The sequence below is a fragment of the Ranitomeya variabilis genome, chromosome 1, assembly GCF_051348905.1.
Source record: "Ranitomeya variabilis isolate aRanVar5 chromosome 1, aRanVar5.hap1, whole genome shotgun sequence".
NCBI classification, from domain to species: Eukaryota; Metazoa; Chordata; class Amphibia; order Anura; family Dendrobatidae; genus Ranitomeya; species Ranitomeya variabilis.
Genome location: NC_135232.1, coordinates 691,954,957 through 691,975,045, shown reverse-complemented (window position 1 = coordinate 691,975,045; position 20,089 = coordinate 691,954,957). Strand labels below are relative to the sequence as shown.

General features: G+C 42.0%; 1 long non-coding RNA gene across 1 annotated transcript; it reads left to right on the top strand.

Annotated features, from left to right (window-relative positions):
• The first annotated feature begins 1,239 nt into the window (after positions 1-1,239).
• On the top strand, positions 1,240-6,302 carry LOC143817452 (uncharacterized). Its single transcript, XR_013224164.1, has 3 exons — positions 1,240-1,287; positions 5,876-6,014; positions 6,246-6,302. It is a non-coding gene; the product is annotated as an uncharacterized LOC143817452 (long non-coding RNA).
• Positions 6,303-20,089: the final 13,787 nt, after the last annotated feature.

The following is a 20,089-nucleotide window of genomic DNA, read 5'->3' as shown; positions in this document are numbered from 1 at the left end:
CTCCTAACCTTAACCCCACCTCCTTTTAGTTTGAAAAACTGACCATTATCCCTCCCCTCACATGCTATTAACCCCTGCTAACAAGTCCTTCCCAGCCAACTACCTTCGTCAGCTCACCAAGTCCCACGTAACCAGGTCATGTCGGCCTCCCCTTAGAGGCCATAGGCCCCGTACGGCCTCTCTGGAGGTGAGTATTCGCTTTATTGTTGTCCTAGTAGGAGACAATCTCTCTCTCTCTCTATATATATACTGTATATACACACACACTCACACACACATATATACACACACACACACACATACTCACACACATGCATGCTCACACACATACACACATACATGATACACACATACTCACACACACATATATACACTCACACACACACACATACTCACACACATGCATGCTCACACACATACACACATACATGATACACACATACTCGCATACATACACTACGCATACATACTCACACACACATACTCACACACACACACTCACACACATACATACACTCAGACACACATACACAAACATACTCTCACATACACACACATATATACATGCACACATACATACATAATAAGAGTAGATGCTGAGAATTACACTATTTATACAGGACAGGATAAGTTTACCCAGCTCCACAATATATGCTAGAATCAATTATATCCACACACAACTCCACACTACAGTATATACTGTGCAAAAGTGTATATAACTTACTCACAGCAGTATAACCTATATTAAGTACAGTATATACATCAGTCACAGTATCACCTATATAATGTATATAGACTGCTGTACAAACATTATATAGGTGATACTGCAATGATATACAGCAGTAGCACTTATATATTGTATGTACAGTGCAATATATTGTATGCAGTTTATATACATTATACAAGTGATACTGTGATTGCTTTGTATAGTCACAGTATACTGTATAAATGGAGTAGGTCATCAATATTAGAACAGTGTGTTCCAACACACGGCTCTCCCACCGATCATCTGGTATTTGCTCCAGCGGTATCTGGATGTTGAAATATGGTAAGGAGCTTTCACGTCACTGCGCCATTCAATTTAAAGAGGATACTGCTGGGTACCAACTTATGATCTTGCTCAATATTTGGGTTGTGCTGTAGTTTCTTGCACTTTGCACAAACATGGGTGTGGCTCCCCTTTCTGAGCTAGGCATTTCATCTATATAGCTTCCCATGGACAGGTGGCTGAACAGTCGGGCCCCTGTTCTGCTCTGCCCTTATTCACACTGAGGTCAGCTGACAAAGGTAAGGTTAATACTGGAGACAGGATGGGACCGTCACTACTGGGTATACCTTGTTGCTGTGGGATGGCTATTATGCTTTTTGATCAAAATAGTGTTAACCAAGTGCCCCATGTTATTTACATGTATTATTGCTATTTACTTATATACTTACTATAGGGGCTATGCTCATTTGTTTTGTTTTTTATTGGGTTTTGTCTGTGAACTGGCCACAGTGTGAACATGCTCTTACACATTGCACATATATCACCTTATGCTTCAGCTCATATCTTTGGTTTTGCACCTTCCCTTCTGCTTTCAAACATGCCACAATCTCGTCTAGTCTTAAAAAGCCAACCCTCGATCCAACTGCTATGTCCAGCTATTGCCCAATATCGCTGCTCCCATTTGCTTCCAAACTCCTGGAGCAGCACATCCACGCTAAACTTTCCTCTCACCTCTCATCTAACTTGCTCTTTGACAATCTACAATCTGGTTTCCGCCCCATCATCACTCAACTGAGACAGCCCTGACCAAAATTACTAACGACCTACTTACAGCCAAAGCTAACAAACAATACTCTATACTCCTCCTTCTAGACCTGTCCTCTGCTTTCGACACAGTTGACCACTGCCTCCTAACTGCAGATCCTCTCCTCCTTTGGTGTCAAAGACCTTGCCCTATACTGGATCTCCTCATACCTTTCCAACCACACATTCAGCATCTTCCACTCCCGCACTACCGCCTCATCCCACCCTCTCGCTGTTGGAGTCCCCCAAGGCTCTGTTCTAGGGCCCTTACTCTTCTCAATCTATACACTTGGCCTGGGACAACTCATAAAGTCTCATGGATTCCAGTACTACCTTTATGCTGATGATGCTCAGATCTACCTTTCTGGCCCAGACGTCACCTCTCTGCTGTCCAGAATCCCGGAGTGTCTATCAGCTATAGCCTCCTTTTTCTCCTCTCGCTTCCTCAAAGTCAATGTGGACAAATCTCAACTCATCATCTTTCCTCCTTCTCATAGATCTTCCTTACCTGACCTATCTATCGCAATTAACGACATCATGCTTTCCCCCGTACCGGAAGTCCGCTGCCTCGGAGTAACCCTTGACTCTGCCCTGTCCTTCAAACCACACAAGCTCTTTCCACCTTCTGTCACCTCCAGGTCAAAAATATCTCCAGAATCCGTCCTTTCCTCAACCGTCAATCTACTAAAATGATTGTGCATGCCTTCATCATCTCCCGCCTTGACTACTGCAACATCCTTTTCTGTGGCCTCCTTGCTAACACCCTTGCACCTTTCCAGTCCATCTTTAACTCTGCTGCCCAACTATTTCATCTCTCTCCTCGCTACTCCTCTGCTTCCCCCTCTGCAAATCTCTTCACTGGCTCCCATTCCCTCAGCGTATCCAGTGCTAATTACTAATACTAACCTACAAAGCCACTAATCTCCCGATATCTTCCGTTACATAATCTCCGGTCCTCCCAAGACCTCCTTCTCTCCTCCACATTTATTTGCTCCTCACCCATTCGCCTCCAAGACGTCTCCCGAATATCCCCCATCCTCTGGAATTCTTTGCCCCAAACACGTCCGACTATCAACCACATTCGGATCCTTCAGACGGAACCTGAAAACCCACCTCTTCAGGAAAGCCTACAGCCTGCACTGACCCCACTGCCTCCTCACCACTACCAAAGCTACCGCCTCACCAACACCGGAGCTCCTGCAACCCTCAATCTATTGTCTCCTTCTCCACCATCCTATAGAATGTAAGCCCACAAGGGCAGGGTCCTCTCCCCTCTGTATCAGTCTGTAATTGTTAGTTTGCTTACTGTAATTGATATCTGTAATTTGTATGTAACCCCTTCTCATGTACAGCACCATGGAATCAATGGTGCTATATACACTCACCGGCCACTTTATTAGGTACACCTGTCCAACTTCTTGTTAACACTTAATTTCTAATCAGCCAATCACATGGCGGCAACTCAGTGCATTTAGGCATGTAGACATGGTCAAGACAATCTCCTGCAGTTCAAACAAGGGCTGGTCTGAGTATTTCAGAAACTGCTGATCTACTGGGATTTTCACGCACAACCATCTCTAGGGTTTACAGAGAATGGTCCGAAAAAGAAAAAAAATCCAGTGAGCGGCAGTTCTGTGGGCGGAAATGCCTTGTTGATGCCAGAGGTCAGAGGAGAATGGGCAGACTGGTTCGAGCTGATAGAAAGGCAACAGTGACTCAAATCGCCACCCGTTACAACCAAGGTAGGCCTAAGAGCATCTCTGAACGCACAGTGCATCGAACTTTGAGGCAGATGGGCTACAGCAGCAGAAGACCACACCGGGTACCACTCCTTTCAGCTAAGAACAGGAAACTGAGGCTACAATTTGTACAAGCTCATCGAAATTGGACAGTAGAAGATTGGAAAAACGTTGCTTGGTCTGATGAGTCTCGATTTCTGCTGCGATATTCGGATGGTAGGGTCAGAATTTGGCGTAAACAACATGAAAGCATGGATCCATCCTGCCTTGTATGGAGCATCTTTGGGATGTGCAGCCGACAAATCTGCGGCAACTGTGTGATGCCATCATGTCAATATGGACCAAAATCTCTGAGGAATGCTTCCAGCACCTTGTTGAATCTATGCCACGAAGAATTGAGGCAGTTCTGAAGGCAAAAGGGGGTCCAACCCGTTACTAGCATGGTGTACCTAATAAAGTGGCCGGTGAGTGTAAATAAATAATAATAATAATTAAAATGTATAGGAGGGAGTCTGACACACAGCAACCCCACTAATCAGATGTTACAAACTATAGTGGCTGACATATGTAAACACAGGGAACCGAGCTGCAAAGCACAACTACTTTCAGTGTGTAGCAGACTCTGCCGGGTACTGCAGAACAGCTCCTATTCTTTTAAATAGAGCTGTTCTGCAGTACCTTGGCTCTTCTAGTAGATGTTGAATGGACTGGCACTTGGCAACTCCATACCATGTGTTTGCAACTGGCAGTTACTGTTGTTTCCTTCACCTGATCAGTGTGGACTGCCGAATGTTGGACCCTCTCAGATCCAATATTGATGACCTATCCCACTGATAAGTCAATTTGTTGTGACTGGACAACCCCCTTAATTGGATAAGTTCTGGAAGACCATTGTATTGATCTTTTTACAGAATAAAATAAACTAATCTTCAATGCTGAATAAATCAGTAAAAAAGTTAAATTCTGCAAAAAGTTGAGTGCCGTGGTTATTTGTCCTACCACTAGTTACAACAGTCAACATATTCCTGCTTTACAAGAAAGCCGTTCGTAACCATCCCACTGCCAAATATTAATTCCCACTAATGCAAAAATGCAACATTAAATATAGAAAGGTGTCAACATTTTTATATTTTACATCAATGAAAGATTTGCATAAAAACTTTAGTTATGAGCACCAGTTGGAGGCACAGCTTCCTCAAAAGGAGACGTATATCAGATGAAGATGCCTGACATTATCATAACCCATATCAGTATGTCTTCCCCTTATTTATCTCTATAATCCTCCATGAAAGTAGATCCGGCAGTTGGAAGCAGCACCTTTATATGTAGAAGGGGGGTAAACGTTAATTCAGTCTTAATGTCACTTTTCTTTAGAAAAATGGCACTAGATGCAATAAAAAGTGTCACAACTTTCAACATATTGTACTTTTCCCTGCAGGGTGTTGGCATTTTTCATAGTAAAATGGGGGTGCTTAAAGGTGAACTGTTGATCATTGCTGAATGACACAGCTGTCATTCAACAATGCTATGATCATATTTACCTCTTAGAAAACTTTTGTGATGAATAACTGCCCTACATTGTTCAAATGTTTTCAGAAGAGCTCACATAATACCTTGGGGTCACACAAGATACAATTAAACTAGTAAATGGGAAAAACAAGAGTGGGGGAGGGCTGTTTATAACCACAAAAGAAAATCCAGCTCACCACTTGCAATTCCACACTTCTGGAGAACGGATAGCACCTGGGCAGGGTGTGAGATCCAAAAAAGTGCATTTTATTTTTTCTACCTTTTGATGCGTTTTTGAGCGACAAGCGCTCTTTGTCAAGATGACAAAGAATGCTTGTTGCTCGAAACGCATCAAAAGATGCCTGTACTCTCTACTTGTGAACACACAATTTTAATTTTTGCTTCATGTACCTTGGAAAATAAAATGCACTTTTTTAGACTTCATCTGAGCTGGGTTTTTCTGTCTTCTCTAAGGGCTGTTTATAAGTCCCATTAAAATAAGCCTTTTAGGGAGTAATTGGACAACACTTTTGGTTACCAAGATCTCAACATTGGTATTGCTTTTAGATACTGTATGTAAGAACAATGGCACTTTAAATATTGCTAAACTTTTTAACGTGGTTTCCTAGATGCACTATAATACCAGGTTATTTGTGTAATGAAAGGCTGGTATTGATCCATGATGAAAGATTGAAACAATTAAGCGTTTACAACCTGACAGTTATTATCTTATGATTTATGTATATCATTCTCATCTCTGCAGAAAGCTGTTATGGAACTTTTTTATGACTTTAAAATTTTTTAAAGCTATGCTTTTTTTTCTTAATTGCTCCAGGGAGACTTCATTTCTTTTCCGAAAGGCATCTTAAACCAAAGTTGAACTTACAGAGTGAATAGGGGAGAATTCTCGAATCCTGCATATTACTTGAGTAGTGAACAACAAAGGTGGATAGTAATATGCAGTATGGTACAAGGTATGAAATTGAGGGGGAGTTATATTTTTTGCAAGCATATGGATTTAAAGATTAGAAACAGCAATATTACATATATTCTTACCTATGTCTGTGTTTGGTTAACTGACTAATCAGTTATCTTTTGGAAAAGGGGACCGTGATGGGGCAAAATTCACCCCCAATAATTCATGCAACTTTAAATGTTAAAATATATGAAAACAATTTACTACATTACTTATTTTTTTGTTTTAGGTTCTCATAAACAGATGCAGTATACACTCCAAAATGTACAGCCCCTTGCCTCTCTTAGGCTGGGGTCACACATGGCGTAAGACAATACGCCACGTATTATACGTCCGTACTACGGCCGTAATATGGAGAAATGTTCCCAAAATATTGATCCGTAGTCAGGGTGTGTCAGCGTATTTTGCGCATGGCATCCTCCGTATGTAATCCGTATGGCATCCGTACTGCGAGATTTTCGTGCAGGCTTGCAAAACCGACATCTAATGGATTTATGTGCTCAAATGTTCATTAAAACATATATACAGTATATATATATATATATATATATATATATGTCATTGAGACACATATATATATATATTCTGTATTTAGATTTCATTCAGCGCGATATCTGTGAACAGCCGGTAATTCAATTGCCGGCTTTGCATTTCTCCTTCACAAACCCGACAGGATATGAGACATGGTTTACATACAGTAAACCATCTCATATCCCCTTTTTTTTGGCATATTCCACACTACTAATGTTAGTAGTGTGTATGTGCAAAATTTCAGCGCTGTAGCTGCTGAAATAAAGGGTTAAATGGCGGAAAAAATTGGCGTGGGCTCCCGCGCAATTTTCTCCGCCAGAGTGGTAAAGCCAGTGACTGAGGGCAGATATTAATAGCCAGGAGAGGGTCCATGGTTATTGGCCCCCCCTGGCTACAAACATCTGCCCCCAGCCACCCCAGAAAAGGCACATCTGGAAGATGCGCCTATTCTGGCACTTGGCCACTCTCTTCCCACTCCCTGTAGCGGTGGGATATGGGGTAATGAAGGGTTAATGCCACCTTGCTATTGTAAGGTGACATTAAGCCAGATTAATAATGGAGAGGCGTCAATTATGACACCTATCCATTATTAATCCAATTGTAGGAAAGGGTTAAAAAACACACACACACATGATTAAAAAGGATTTTAATGAAATAAACACAGCGGTTGTTGTAATAATTTATTGTTCTCGCAATCCATTTGCAAACCCTCGCTTGGCAAAATAATAAACGCACAAGATACATACCTTCTGATGTCAGATCATGTCCCACGAAGTAATCCATATAAAGGGGTTAACTAATATTACAGGCAGAGCTGCGATAAACCACTCGCTCGTGCCTGTAATCCCCCGGGTGCTGAAAGGAAAGCAGTGATCTATACTTACATTCAGTCGCGGTGAGGCGCCCTCTGGTGGATGTTCTCATGAACTGCAGCCTGGGAACTTTTTCCCACGCTCCAGGTCATATGAGGACATCCACCAGGGGGCGCATCACCGCGACTGAAGGAAATGTAGGTCAATGACCTACATTTCATTCATTCGCTGGGGATTACAGGCACGGAGCACAGCTGCATTAGCAGGGCTCCTGCCTGTAATATTAGTTAACCCCTTCAGATGGATTACATCGTTGGACGTGATCTGACATCAGAAGGTATGTATTTTCTGCGTTTATTATTTTGCCAAGCGAGGGTTTGCAAATGGATTGCGAGAACAATAAATTATTACAACAACCGCTGTGTTTATTTCATTAAAATCCTTTTAAATCATGTGTGTGTGTGTTTTTTAACCCTTTCCAACAATTAGATTAATAATGGATAGGTGTCATAATTGACGCCTCTCCATTATTAATCTGGCTTAATGTCACCTTCCAATAGCAAGGTGGCATTAACCCTTCATTACCCCATATCCCACCGCTACAGGGAGTGGGAAGAGAGTGGCCAAGTGCCAGAATAGGCGCATCTTCCAGATGTGCCTTTTCTGGGGTGGCTGGGGGCAGATGTTTTTAGCCACGGGGGGGCCAATAACCATGGACCCTCTCCTGGCTATTAATATCTGCCCTCAGTCACTGGCTTTACCACTCTGGCGGAGAAAATTGCGCGGGAGCCCACGCCAATTTTTTCCGCCATTTAACCCTTTATTTTAGCAGCTACAGCGCTGAAATTTTGCACATACACACTACTAACATTAGTAGTGTGGAATATGCAAAAAAAAAGGGGATATGAGATGGTTTACTGTATGTAAACCATGTCTCATATCCTGTCGGGTTTGTGCAGGAGAAGGAAAAAGCCGGCAATTGAATTTCCGACTTTTCACTAACAGCGCTGCGTATTTCTCGCAAGTCACACTGCTGGTCCGTGTGGAATCCGTATTTTTCTCGCCCCCATAGACTTTCATTGGCGTATTATTTGCGCAGTACGCTGACAAACGCAGCATGCTGCGATTTTGTACGGCCGTAGAAAGCCGTATAATACTGAACCGTAATATACGGCTAATAGGAGCAGCCCCATTGAGAAGCATTGTGCCGTATGTAATGCGAGTTTTACGGACGTAGTTTATGCGCTCTTACGTACGTAAAACACGCATGTGTGACCCCAGCCTTATAGGGAAGGAAATGTAGGTAAATGCTTCCTTTCATATTTTCTACACTAAATAACCTACCTAACAACCATAAAATAGTACAAAAGTGCAAAATAAATCGATCACTTTATTGAATAATTAATAATAAAATGTGCTAAAATAAAGTACAAGGGATACATTCAATGTAAAGAAACAGAAAAAGGGGGATAGAATAGGTGATGGGCAGCTGGAAACTCCAAGGGTTGGTACAATGTAGGCGAAAAATATAAAAAATAATGAGACATTTATAGACATATAAAAAAAGAAATGAATAAACATATGTAAAAAAGGAATAATATATCAAGAAAAGTGCAAAGTGCAAATAGCAAAAAGTATAAAACATTAAGTTCATGAAGAGACAGCCAATACGTTGACAATAAAAATACATAGTCATAACTGGTGTCATTCACCGCAGAGACATACACTATGAATCAGCACACCTCGATTAATGAATACGGTACATGAACTCAGCTCTTGCAGCAGATGTTAAAACATAAGGTACTTAGTGTTTTATTTTTATCAAAGTGAGAAACAGCCATCCAACATATCAAGGTGTACCTTAATGACTCCTATCACTATTGTCCTACCATGTGTCAAACCAGGTCTCATCTGAATTGGGAGTGATATAAATCCAGGCATAGCTCACAATTAAAACTATGGGTGAGAAAGCTGGGTGGACTTTAGTAGACAGATTCCCTTCAACCATTTCACGACCGATGACATTTATTTACTGCATCGGCCGTGTCCTTGCCTTTGATGCCGGCTCAAATCATTTAATCAGCCATCAAGTGCCTCTTAGGCCGGCGTCACACTGGCGAGTTTTACGGACGTAAGAGCGCAGAAAATACGTCCGTAAAACTCTCAAAATAAACGGCACAATTATTCTCAATGGGGCTGCTCCTATCAGCCGTATATTACGGTTCAGTATTATACGGCTTTCTACGGCCGTACAAAATCGCAGCATGCTGCGTTTGTCAGCGTATTGCGCAAAACAATCGCCAATGAAAGTCTATGGGGGCGAGAAAAATACGGATTCCACACGGACCAGCAGTGTGACTTGCGAGAAATACGCAGCGGTGTTAGTGAAAAGTCGGTAATTCAATTGCCGGCTTTTCATTTCTCCTGCCTAAACCCGACAGGATATGAGACATGGTTTACATAGAGTAAACCATGTCATATCCCCTTTTTTTTGCATATTCCACACTACTAATGTTAGCAGTGTGTATGTGCAAAATTTCAGCGCTGTAGCTGCTAAAATAAAGGGTTAAATGGCGGAAAAAATTGGCACACACACACATGATTTAAAAGTATTTTAATGAAATAAACACAGCGGTTGTTTTAATATTTTATTGCTCTCTCAATCCATTTGCAGACCCTCGCTTGGCAAAACAATAAACCCACAATATACATACCTTCTGCTGACCCGTCACGTCCCACGAGGTAATCCATCTGAAGGGGTTAAAATATTTTACAAGCAGGAGCCCTGCTAATGGCAGCTGTGCTCGTGCTTGTAATTCCCCGGCGAATGAAGGAAATGTAGGTCATTGACCTACATTTCCTTCAGTCGCGGTGATGCGCGCCTGCTGGATGTTCTCATGAACTGCAGCCTGGGAACTTTTTCCCACGCTGCAGGTCATATGAGGACATCCACCAGGGGGCGCATCACCGCGACTGAAGGAAATGTAGGTCAATGACCTACATTTCCTTCATTCGCCGGGGAATTACAAGCACGAGCACAGCTGCATTTGCAGGGCTCCTGCTTGTAAATTATTTTAACCCCTTTAGATGGATTACCTCGTGGGACGTGACGGGTCAGCAAAAGGTATGTATATTGTGGGTTTATTGTTTTGCCAAGCGAGGGTCTGCAAATGGATTGAGAGAGCAATAAAATATTAAAACAACCGCTGTGTTTATTTCATTAAAATACTTTTAAATCATGTGTGTGTGTGTTTTTTAACCCTTTCAAACAATTGGATTAATAATGGATAGGTGTCATACTTGACGCCTCTCCATTATTAATCTGGCTTAATGTCACCTTACAATAGCAAGGTGGCATTAACCCTTCATTACCCCATATCCCACCGCTACACGGGAATGGGAAGAGAGTGGCCAAGTGCCAGAACAGGCGCATCTTCCAGATGTGCCTTTTCTGGGGTGGCTGGGGGCAGATGTTTTTAGCCACGGGGGGGCCAATAACCATGGGCCCTCTCCTGGCTATTAATATCTGCCGTCAGTCACTGGCTTTACCACTCTGGCGGAGAAAATTGCGCGGGAGCCCACGCCAATTTTTTCCGCCATTTAACCCTTTATTTTAGCAGCTACAGCGCCCAAATTTTGCATACACACACTACTAACATTAGTAGTGTGGAATATGGAAAAAAAATGGGGATATGAGATGGTTTACTGTATGTAAACCATTTCTCATATCATGTCGGGTTTGGGAAGGAGAAATGAAAAGCCGGCAATTGAATTACCGGCTTTTCACAGATATCGCGCTGTAGTAAATATAAATACAGACTATATATATATATGTGTCTCAATGACATATATATATATATATATATATATATATATATATATATATACTGTATATATGTTTTCCCGAACATTTGAGCACATAAATCCATTAGATGTCGGTTTTGCAAGCCTGCGAGAAAATATCGCAGTACAGATGCCATACGGATTACATACGGAGGATGCCATGCGCAAAATACGCTGACACACCCTGCCTACGGATCACTATTTTGGGAACATTTCTCCGTATTACGGCCGTAAAAAACTGAGCGTATTGTCTTAGGCCGGTTTCACACGTCAGTGGCTCCGGTACGTGAGGTGACAGTTTCCTCACGTACCGGAGACACTGACACACGTAGACCCATAAAAATCAATGCATCTGTTCAGATGTCATTGATTTTTTGCGGACCGTGTCTCCGTGTGCCAAACACGGAGACATGTCAGTGTTCGTGGGAGCGCACGTTTTACACGGACCCAATAGAGTCAATGGGTCCGCGTAAAACACGGACCTCACACGGACATTCTCCGTCTGGGGTCCGTGTGCGTGCAGGAGACAGCGCTACAGTAAGCGCTGTCCCCCCCACATGGTGCTGAAGCCGGTATTCATATCTTCTCTCCAGCAGCGTTTGCTATAGAGAAAATATGAAGAATAGTGTTAAAAATAAAGATCCATGTGTCCGCCGCCCCCCCACCCCCTGTGCGCCCCCCCGCTGGTCAGAAAATACTTACCCGCTCCCTCGCTCCTTCCTGGTCTGGCCGCGCCTCCTACTGTATGCGGTCACGTGGGGCCGATCATTTACAATCATGAATAGTCAGCTCCGCCCCTATGGGAGGTGGAGCCACATATTCATGACTGTAAATGATCGGGCCCACGTGACCGCATGCAGGAGAAGCCGCGGCCAGACCAGGAAGCAGCGAGGGAGCGGGTAAGTATTTTCTGACCAGCGGGGGGGCGCACAGGGGGTGGGGGGGGGGGCGGCGGACACATGGATCTTTATTTTAAACACTATTCTTCATATTTTCTCTACAGCAAACGTTGCTGCAGGGAAGATATGAATCGCAGCTTCAGCACCATGCAGAGTGGGTACCACACGCTCCGTGTGGTACCCACTCGCCATACGGGCGGCACACGTGTGCCGCACGTATGGCCTCCGTGAGTTCCCAGGCACACGGACACGGATAACTCCGGTACCGATTTATTCCGGTACCGGAATTATCTGGACGTGTGGGACAGCCCTTACGCTGAGTGTGACTCCAGCCTTAGAGCTGCGGGTTGATCCAAGACTCACCCGTGGCTGTTATTCAGTTAAATGTCACTGTCAATCACGGACAGCAGCATTTATTTAGCGCAGACAGGAAGCGCGTTATCGATTCCTTCATCGGCACACCCGTCAAGTGATCGTCGATGAATTGTCATAGCAACCAGTGGTCTGCTAAAGACCCCCGTGCCTGTCATCGCGATCCTCCTGTGAACGTCACCTCGTGACCGGCGTTCATATGAGATCATGAGTTTCGCTATACATGTGTAGCATAGGTGATCTTATGATCGCAGCTTCGAGTCTCCTAAGGAGACTATTAAATACAGTAAAAAGTTTTTTAAAAGTTTTAAAAAATATAAAAAAACACAAAAGTTCAAATCACCCCCCCTTTTATCCCATTAAAAATAAAAAAATAAACATATTTGGCATTACCGCTTTCAGAAATGTGTGATCTATCAAAATGTAAAATAAATGATCTGATCGGGAGAAAAAAAATCAAAACTCCAGAATTACGTTTTTTGGTCATCGCAACGTTGCAATAAAATGCAATAAGAGGAGATCAAAACAGTGTATTTACCACAAAATAGTATCAGTAAAAACATCAGTTCAAGGTGCAAAAAATAAGCCCTCACCCAGCTCCAGATCCCGAAAAAAATGGGACCGTTACGGGTCTCGAAAAATGGCGGAAAAAACTTTTTTTTTTTACGAATTTCGTAATTTGTTTTCTCCACTTAAAAAAAAAAGAACCTAGACATGTTTGGTATCTGCATACTCATACTGACCTGGGGAATCATAATGGCAAGTCAGTTTCACCATATATTGATTATGGTAAATAAAAAAAACATTGTCATTGTACTTTTTTGCAGTTTCAACACGCACTTGGAATTTTTTGCCCATTTTCTAATACACTATGTGTCGGAATGAATAGTGTCATTCAAAATTGCAATTCTTCCCGCAAAAACAAGCCCTCATACGGCTATGTGGCTGGAAAAATAAAACAGTTATGGCTCTGGGAAGAGGAGGATGAAAAAAAAGAAAATTGCCTGGGGGTAAAGTGGTTAAGGCATAACAAGCATCAGCTCAGTTTATTTTAATGAAAGCATCTGACTCCTTTAGGCTATGTTCACACTTTGCAGTTTTTGCTGCGGATCCGCAGCGGATTTGACGCTGCGGATCCGCAGCAGTTTTCCATGCAGGGTACAGTACAATGTTACCCTATGGAAAACAAAAACCGCTGTGCCCACATTGCGGAAAATCCCTTTAAAAACCGCGCGGAATTGCTGCGGAAAAAAAGAAGGAGCATGTTACTTCTTTCTGCGGATTCCGCAGCGGTTTTCAACATGCACCAATAGGAAAGTGCTGTTGAAAACCCGCAGAGGAATCCGCAGAAGAAACCACAGGAAAATCCGCAGTGAAAACCGCAGCGGTTTTGCACTGTGGTTTTTCCAAATCCGCTGCGGAAAAATCCGCAGCAAAATCTGCAAAGTGTGAACAAGCCCTTAAGGGAGTTTTCATGATTTAAAGAAAAAAACTATCCCAATGTGGAGATTTTCTTTGAGACTGCGCATCATATTTTATAGTATCAGTTTTGTAGGTAATGTTGAGTGTGTGGACTGGAGTCATTTTGTGGTTCTAACACATTAAATAAAGGTATAATAGGTTACTCTTCTTACCAACTGTAGACAAGCACAGTTGTGGTTTTTTGAATATTTATTTTCTTAACTTGTTATTATATCTTTCAGCTAAAGAGTATGTAATTAACAACTTGTGTTTATGGGCGTAACTTCCATCGTAGTGGTTACGGCAGTCATTACGGGGCCCACCAGCTAATAGTGAATGAAGAGATTAACGCACCTCCTAGATTTCCAGTAGACATCACTAACTATTGCATTATACCATAACATGGGGGTGAAATAAAATTGGAATTAGAGGCGTAACAACTAACAATGGGCTCCACAGTAAAATTTGGAATGAGCCGTTCTCAAACTGGACACCAATGGCTGGAACAGAAACATTGCAAAATAGCAAATAATAGAAGCAGCATAATCGACCACGAGTAAGGTGCCAGGACTAGACGTGAGCCAATTATGGGACCTTAGTGTAAGCTCCCTTGGCAGCTCCCAGATAAATCTTGAATTGCAGCCTAAAGTTTCCTTCACTTATACCATTACTAATGTTGAGTTACCTGCTTGTATTACTATTAGAAGAATTACCGTAGTTTTGCCAGTGTGCCTGCGAAACATTGCTGGCACCTCGAAAACAGCCCACACCCTGCCAAATTAAGCAAAAAATCTTTCTGACTCGTAATCTCACAGCTCTTGTTTCCTTTCTCTTAAAGCATATTTATTATTGGACTATTGAGATACAATAGCCCTATCTCTCTGCTACATAGTTACATATTACTGATGAACAAAGATACATGTCCATCAACCAAGGGATAGGAAATGATTTCGAGACTGGGGTATAGGTACACCGTCATGCATGATTCAATGTGCCATAAAGAGTAAATTTTTCCCTCCTGATCCCGAATGTTGATTGACCAGATCAACATTCAGAATTTTTTTTTTTTATATCTACATAAGTATTTCTCATGGTAAAGAAGCCTTATCTCATCTGGAGATTGAACCTTTCTAAGTCCAGACAGAGGTAATACTCTCTTGTCTTTTGAAAGGGTTTTACGTGAAACAGGTTTTGACCATATTTTTTACATGGGTTATTTATGCATTTATGTATTTATACAAGCTAATCATGCCCCCACCCCATCACCACCTTAGACATCTATTCTAGGGGCAGAATAATTGTTATAGTATTTACTATCTATTTATATAATTACCTTAAATTGTCTGTCATCTACTTCCGTCTGGACGTCCTCGAATCCCACAATCCACCGCGCCGCACCGAAAGTACTCCGACCGCCATATTGGAATACCCAAGTGATGGGTATTCCAATATGGCACCCGCTGGTGGTACCAGGCCCTTGCGCAGTACCACCAGCGGGTCATCACCGGACCCCCCACTGCTGGGACTCCCCCACCGCAAGAACCCCACGCTGCAAGGACCCCTCCCCACTGCTGGGATCCAGGCCGCTGCTGGGATTCAGGTCACCGCTGGGATCCCGACTGCTGCTGGGATCCAGACCGCCGCTGGGATTCCGGCCTCCGCTGGAATCCAGACCGCCGCTAGGATCCAGGACGGCCGCTGGGATCCCGGCTGCCAGTGGGATCCCGGCCGCCGCTCAGATCCAGACCACAGGGGCACCCTCCCCGCCGGACCACCCTCCCAATGTGATAGCATCGGGCCTCCATCTAGTTGTAAAATAAAAGTCATAAATTGCATTTTTACTTAAAATACTGGGTACAGGGTATGTCATTTGTCGGCTGTGACTTTGATGCGGGCTCCCAAGCTGAGCCCGAATCTTTGCCAACAAATAATGGCTGTGTTGGCTAGTTTTACACATCAGGTTTTTGCCGTCAGGCTCAATCTGGCTAATATTGAAAAAACCTGATCCGGCAAAGGATGCATAGACTTGTATTAGCGTCAGATTGCGCTGGATGGCCTTATGCTTTGTCCGATTTTGGTTTCTGGTTTCTGGAAAAAACATACACAGTAAAGTTTTTTGTCTTCAGCTTTTGCTACAATGGAAGCCTATAGGCGCAGGATCTGTCAAATGACGGATTGCAGCTCCGGATTCCGTTTTTTTTTAACTGAGCATGCTCCATTTTTTTTTAAAGATCCAATTAGCTGTATCAGCTAGTCAGATCTGTCTTAAAAACGGATCCATCACATCAGTTTTTCACAATCTGCGATGGATCCGTTTTTTTCAACATTCGACGGATTGTGCCTGACGGCAAAAAACTGATGTGTGAAAGTAGCCTTAATCAGCCATCATATACCTCTTACAGCTTTACATGGAGAGCATGCAGCCCTAGTATGGACAACCCCTTGTAAAATAGATTTAGGGCATTTTGGAATTATAGAGGGTGATGGCACAGCATAGCCCTCTACTATATGTAATATTTGGGGTCCTTTAAAAAGCAAAAAATGCCCAAAAATCAGGGGCGCAACTGTAGGGGTGCAGCAGTAACTGTTACTACCGGGCACGTGTGTCTGTGATGCTTCATTTTCTCCACATTTGGAGTCTGCCGTGATCCGCTCTACTCCTGGACCCCCATTCTAAAAAGAATTGTCTAGATGAAATAAGCCAATAAATCATTTATATTTCTCCGTCTCTTTTTCCTTGGTATCTGTAGAAAGTAAAGGGTTTTCAAAAGACTAGAAAAATATTTCTGCCTTCCTCTATAAATAGCGCCACAATTGTTCATAGGCAGTGCATGGTATTGCAGCTTTGCCCCATTCAAGTCTTAGGGACAAGAGTGGTGCTGTCCTTGAAGAAATATCTGTTTTTCTTCATTTTTTGTTTCTCTGCCCAAGATCTATTTCTGTTCGCCTACACTTTCTTGTCAATCTTCTGCTCAAGGCCGGGATAATTCTCTTCATTGCCATGTTACAATTTAGAACAAGGAAACAAACAAGTGAACGTGTCTTCATGCCGCGTTAGATTCTTCTATGTCTTTGCTCCACCCTAGCAATGATGGATTATGACTGGGAGCAAGCACAATGCTGCAATTTAGAGCAATTTTGGAAAGTGCTCAAACTACCAGTCAGAACTATAAACCGAGAGCCAAAACACCTTAAACTTCCAAAAAGTGCAAATAGGATTCATTGACAGTCGGAATATACTTTGTACTTGGCACATTCCAGCTTCTTACACATTAAAAACTTTGCAGGGGATAAAGGCAGTAAAGTATGTTTATTTCTAAAGTGATTGGTTGTTATTTATAGGCTGTGTTCTGTCAAACTTCGTTTAATTACAAACTGATTTATTTCCATTAATCATAAAGACAAAGAAAAAGAAAACACATTTATGTGATGGGGAAAATTGAGAAATAGTAAATGTAATAACTTAATATGAACATTTTATATTTTTATAAACTTTCCATTTGGTCCCAGTATTGATATGCCAAAACCAGGAGTGGTTCCATTATGTACTTATTTTCATTATACTTTTCCTCCGTATATGTTGCCTTACCATTTTTTGACTTACAAATGCTGTTGAAAAATACTGTACCAAAATTGTGCAAAATATTGACTTTCCAAAACTGTGCAAAATACTAATCAAAATACTTTTAGACCAAGTTCACACATTGCTTAATTGATGCGGATGTTATGTGCGGATTTCTATAATAAAATCAGCAGTGATTCTGTTTCTAAAATCCAAACATATTTTCCACACTTATTCATGCGCTTTTATGTGCATTATTTTTGTAGTGAAAATACACCAAAAATGCATCAAAACATTGCCAGGCCTGCAGTTTAGCCTGCAGATTTTGGGTCCCTATTGAAATGAATGTATAAAATATGTAACAAAGAAGAACAGTTCAGCAACAGAAAAGTACATGCCACAGCAGGGTCGGATGATAGTGGGGTCATCCTGTAACAATCTTAAGCACCAGGGTGCAGCGCAACGAACTAGGGAACCATATTGGATTTCTGCCCCTTCACTACATGTGATATAGAATTATATCTGAATTTTAAAGACACAGATATAATTGAAAACAGCAGTAGTGCAGCCGGAAGATATTCCTGGCTTTCTGCCCAGCACCTTCACTGTGGCCCAAGGCGTGATGATATTATTTTCAATATGTATATTACTGTGCTTATTACATAATGGTGTCTTATGATCTATAGCACCATCCCTTGAAACATTGTGCCCTCCTTTATAAAGTATAGCATCAGCAATTATTACATAGTGTCCTCTCTTATTATGCATGGCAATGTCTTTTATTACAGTGTTCTCCCTTATTACATATAGTATTGTCACTTATTATTTAGTGTTCTGTCTTATGTATAGCACTACCCATTATAACACAGTGTCAAGACTTTTTAGGTACCATACCTTATTTCACTTATTTCATAGTGTCCTCTCTTATGTATTGCACTGCCCATTGCTACATAATGTCCTTTTATTACATTATGTCCGTTTTTCTTATGTATAGTGCTTTCCCTTATTTCATAGTGTACTGGCTTATGTATAGCGCCATTACTTATTATGTAATGTACTGCCTTATTATGTTTAGCACTGTCTTTTATTTCCTATTGTTATTCAATATTAAGTACAGTGCCGTCACATATTTCATAGTGTCCCCTCTTATGTATAGCACCATCTTTTGTTAGATAGAGCCATCCTGTATTGCACAGTGTATAACACAGTCACTTATTATGGTCCCTAATTGCATAGTGTCCTGTCTTATTATATATAGCACTGACCCATATTACATAAATGTATTTCTTTATTAAGTACAGTACTATACGTTACTACATTGTGCCCTCTTTTATTATCTATAGCACTATCCCTTAGTAAATGGTTTCCTTCCTTATAGAGTATAACACTGTCACTTATTACATAATGTCATTTCTTATTATGTATAGTACAGTACTTTGCTCTATAGTATCTTCTCTTTTTCATACAGTGTGATATACATTGTTAGATTGTGTCATCTTGTTATATATAACGCTAATTCTTCGTACATAGTGTCATCTGTTAATGTTTAGCACCATCCATTAGTATATAATGTCCTCTCTTATGTATATCACAGTCCTTTATTACATACAGTTCCTCCTCTATTATCTACAGTGCCTTCCATTATTAGATAGGGTCTATTGTTACTATAATCAGTTACTGATGCCACTGTATGTGATTTTTCTTAGCTTGGGGTTTATTCTGTATTCATTTTGAGGAACTAAATGCTATATATGTAGAGTGATGCAAAAGGCAAAGAAAAAATTGTGCAGGACACCACTTTCTACCTGGCAAACATGCACTTAAAGAGGTTTAAAGAGGTTTTCTACTACTTTAGCATTGATGACCTATCCTCAGGCAGAGGCCGCAAGTGCTCACTTGCGGAGCTGACCATCTTCTGATAGTGGCCGCCGAAGGGTACTACACATCCACCTCCTATTGATTTGAATAGCAGGCGGATGTGTAGTACCAAGCCTCGGCAACTATCAGAAGATGGTCAGCTTCGCAATTTCTGGCCAGCAGCTGCCACTGATAACTGCTGATCGGGGGGATGCCGGACCCCAAGTGATCAGACATTGATGATCAGACTTAGATGACCTATCCTTTAGGATAGGTCATCAATGCTAAAGTAGTGGACAACCTCTTTAAGCAACTATTTGTTTAACTCATGACCTAGGTGAGTCATTACATGACACATTAGGTGACCAGGAGATCTACACAATCTGACTGGCCTGAGGCAATGGCTACCCTTAAGGTACCGTTACACTAAACGACTTAGCAACGATCATGACCAGCGATACGACCTGGCCGTGATCGTTGGTAAGTCGTTGTGTGGTCGCTGGGGAGCTGTCACACAGACCGCTCTCTCCAGCGACCAACGATCAGTGGAACGACTTCGGCATCGTTGAAACTGTCTTCAACGATGCCGAAGTCCCCCTGCAGCACCCGGGTAACCAGGGTAAACATCGGGTTACTAAGTGCAGGGCCGCACTTAGTAACCTGATATTTACCCTGGTTACCATTGTAAAAGTTAAAAAAAACACTACATACTCACCTTCTGATGTCTGTCACGTCC